The sequence below is a fragment of the Lolium rigidum genome, chromosome 2, assembly GCF_022539505.1.
Source record: "Lolium rigidum isolate FL_2022 chromosome 2, APGP_CSIRO_Lrig_0.1, whole genome shotgun sequence".
Taxonomy (NCBI): Eukaryota; Viridiplantae; Streptophyta; class Magnoliopsida; order Poales; family Poaceae; genus Lolium; species Lolium rigidum.
In genome coordinates this window covers 119,062,661-119,066,705 of record NC_061509.1, presented here as the reverse complement: position 1 = coordinate 119,066,705, position 4,045 = coordinate 119,062,661, and positions in this window count along the sequence as shown.

The following is a 4,045-nucleotide window of genomic DNA, read 5'->3' as shown; positions in this document are numbered from 1 at the left end:
CCGTGTTGTCCGTCGCTGCTCGCCGGTGGGTTTTGGCAGGCAACACATTCTGGCACGCTCGGTGGGACACTCTACAGCAACTACGTCAACATCTGCAGCTGAGATGTCGGACGAACCAGTCAAGTACGAAGATCTGCCTGAAGATCACAAGAAGAAATATGATGAGCTTAAAGCTCTCTTCGAAGCCGATCTCATCGGCTCTTTCGAAAGGACCCGTACACATGGCATTAGGTGGAAAGGGTTCTCACCCGAAGGCGTTCTCGATGAAGTAGATCTATCTCTCCCTTCGGAGGAACGCACCAGAGCTCTGCGCCAGGAAGTTAATTACATGGTGGCTCATTCTCTACACCGTCATTCTGAGAGCCTGGTGAACGCTTTCGAGCGTGTTGCGGTTCGCGTGGTTCAGGAAATCATGAAGCATTAGTACTCTCCGTTAGGACCTACCCTAGGGACTCATCAGGGAGAAATACCGTTCCAGACCAGACCGCAGCTGCCATTCACGCTTGCAGCTCCAGAGCCACAGGGTTCACCGGCATACGTCGTCTACAAGGTTGGAGGTGATCCTGGTGATTGCCAATTCCTGTATGAGCCGCCTAAAGAAATCCCACATGGATACGTGTGCACATACGTGCCGGACTGCAATAACTTGGCGCGCACGAACCAGATTGCAGCAGGAGGGAGCTCTGGAGCGGATGCCGATAAACAGGCGTGGCTAGCTAAATATGCCACCGGAACGAGTCATGAAAGCTCAACCCCTGCAGCTCATACCATGGAACAAATCAGTACGATCTTGAGAGACCAGTTCGGTATCCTGCCAAAGAGGAGAACAATCGGCTATTCCAACCCGTACCCCAACGAATATGATCTGATCCCGCTGCCGCCCAAGTATCGGCTCCCTGAGTTCTCAAAGTTCAGTGGATCAGAAGGGTCTAGCTCAATTGAGCATGTGAGCCGATATTTAGCACAGTTGGGCATGATTTCAGCATTAGACCCGTTACGTGTAAGGTTTGTTGCGCAATCTCTCACAGGACCAGCTTTTGGGTGGTACACCTCGTTGCCACCAGATTCAGTCCGGACATGGAAGCAACTGGAAGAGCAGTTTCATGTGCAATATCACTCAGAAGCTACCGAGGCTGGCATTGCCGATCTGGCGCAGGTGCGACGAAGCGGGGAGAGACGGTGTCCGATTACATTCGGCGTTTCGGGACTCGTCAAGAACCGATGTTATTCGGCTCGTTTAACCGAGAAAGAAGCGATCGATCTGGCAGTGGTGGGTCTCGCAGCGCCGATCAAGGATCTGGCTTTCCAAGTGGAGTACAATTCACTGGCGCATATGGTCCAGAAATTAACATTATATGAGCAGCGCCACCCAGAATTGTACCAAGACAAGTTCAAACGCACGATAGGCCTGGTCGAGACAGAAGAAGTTGAAGACTTTGTAGAAGATCAGGAAGTAGCCGTGGCTGAATGGGCCCGGGGGGCAACTGCAAATGGGTAAAACAACAAGGACCTGCAAAAGGGTTTGACTTTGATATAAGCAAAGCTGAGCAGATATTCGATTTACTGCTTAAGGAAAAACAGCTGAAGTTACCCGAAGGCCATAAAATCCCTACGGCGCAAGAGATGAACGGGAGACCATACTGCAAGTGGCATCACTCGTTCACCCATATCACCAATGACTGCAAGGAGTTGCGTCGGCAGATCCAAATGGCGATATAACAAGGCCGTCTGATCCTCGGTCAGTTTGCCATGAAAGTGGACACGCAACCGTTTCCTGGCGTCAACATGGTGGAACTCAATCACTCCACGAGGCATCAGCCAGGTTTCTCATTCGATGTTAACATGGCAGGGCCTGTATACCGCCATGGCAAGGATAAAGAAGAAATCGGTCACTCCCGTGGCAAGGATAAGGAGGAGGCTGATCCACGCGACCGGCCCCGATATGATGATAGGCGGTACATCACTGAGGAACAAGTGAGAAACGTGCGGTATCAACGACCGCTCTCCGCGCATCTCCTGAACAAATATGAGCATCAGTACGACCGACGCCGGCGGTACGACATGGATGACGAAAGATATCATCGGTCTGATGTAGATAACGGAAAATATCGTCGGTATGATAGAGACGACGAAGGATATGAGCACCGCGCCAAGGGGAGGTCAAGAGAGCAGGAAGACATGGACAGACACTGGGATTGTCCTTTCTTTAAGCACTGCTGGGACTCAGGAATGAGCCGATTGCCTACAATCGACAACTGCCCGGAATGTAGACAGCAGAAGAAGGGCGCAAGTGAGGTTTCAGTGTTCAAGCGTCTAGGGCCTCTCTCATCTCAAAACAGACAAGCTGAGCCATCTCGAGTGGAAGATTTCGAGGAGTCAGAAGATGAAGAAGAAGATAGATACCACCGGCCAAGGTGGTGCCCTGATGGACTCAGTCATTCCCAAAAGCGTAGGGTTCAGAGGCTACGTAACTTGGAGGAAGCCAAGGCGCAGTACCTGTACACGTTGAGGAAAGCGCGGCCCGATCTGGCCGTGAAAATTCAGCAAACTTTGGAGATGGAGACGCGTCCACAGAAGAAAGAATGGCGCCCCAAACAGGTAAAAGCCGATGCAAAGGCATCGGCTGACACAAATATGGTGTTCATACTTCCGTCGGAGTTTTGTGCTCCAAGAACTGAAGAAGTGCCAGTAGCACAGTTTGACTGCGGCCCACGGCCAGTCATCTTTGAAAAGCCACGAGAGAAGAGCTACAGACATTTGAAGGCCCTGTACCTAAGAGGTTATATCAACGGGCAGCCTGTCAGCAAGATGTTGGTTGACACAGGAGCGGCAGTCAATATAATGCCATACTCCATGCTACGGCGTTTGGGACGCTCTAACGCAGATCTGATCAAAACCAACGTCACACTAAGCGATTTCAACGGCCAAGCATCAGAAGCGCAAGGCGTTCTGAACGTGCATCTAACCGTGGGCCGAAAAACCATCCCTACGTCATTCTTCATCGTCGACAGCAAAAGCACCTACGCTGTCCTGCTAGGGAGGGATTGGATTCACGCCAACTGCTGCATTCCATCTACAATGCACCAATGCCTGATACGGTGGGATGGAGATGAAGTGGATGTCGTTCATGCAGATGACTCGATCGAGATCTCGTTAGCTGGCATGAATATTTGGGATGCAGACGACCAAGAGCCGATCTCTGGAGTCAGTTTGGACGGCTGTGAGCGCATCGAAGCTTCAAAAAACGGGGTGAGGCTGGTCTTATCCACCGGCCTGACAGAGTAGCAAGACTAAAGTCAATGGACATACGTGGCAAGGCCGATCCCTGCGATCGGCCCCAAAAAATAAAAAGCAATGATCTCACCTCAAGCATGTCACGTAGTCGTAGTAGGGAGACTCCCTCCCGTAGTAGAGCACAAATAAGTGGTAAACCCTCATTGAGCAATGCAATGGAAAAGGAGGCCGATTCCTGTCGTCGTGGTGAACAGACAGATGCCATAGGATGGCTTGAGTTGGGGCCGAATGGACGCTAGAGGATTCGGGGGAGGGTTTGTGATTAGATGGGATGAACTTCCGGATGGTTTCCTCAAGAACTTAGCCAAGGCTAGAGGTTGAAGAAGAAAGACATAAGGAAGAACTCGCTCTAGATCATCTTCTTTACTGATCTCCACAGGTTACAGGTTTTTGCTTACAAGGTTTTTCTCTCTGCTTCTCGCTCTCTCATCGCTCCCGAGTACGGGTGTGCCCCCTCTCCTTATATAGGGGAGAGGGTGGCTTACAGGGGAAGAAACCCTAATGGCATCTTTGACTAGACAAACTACTTTACAAAGTCACTTTAATCATAGATGACACCGGGGTCTTCTTTAATCAGGGAGGCTGACGTCCTCCGGCTTCTTTCATCGTCATCCTCCTCTTTATCGTCAGGCCTTCGTTTAAAGCCACTTTGCTTAGCTCATCTTTGTCCTCTAGCTCTGGGAGAATCTTTGACCAGTCCCGCCGACATGCTCTTCTTTCCGGTATCCCGGTGTCTTCTTTACCTGGTTCC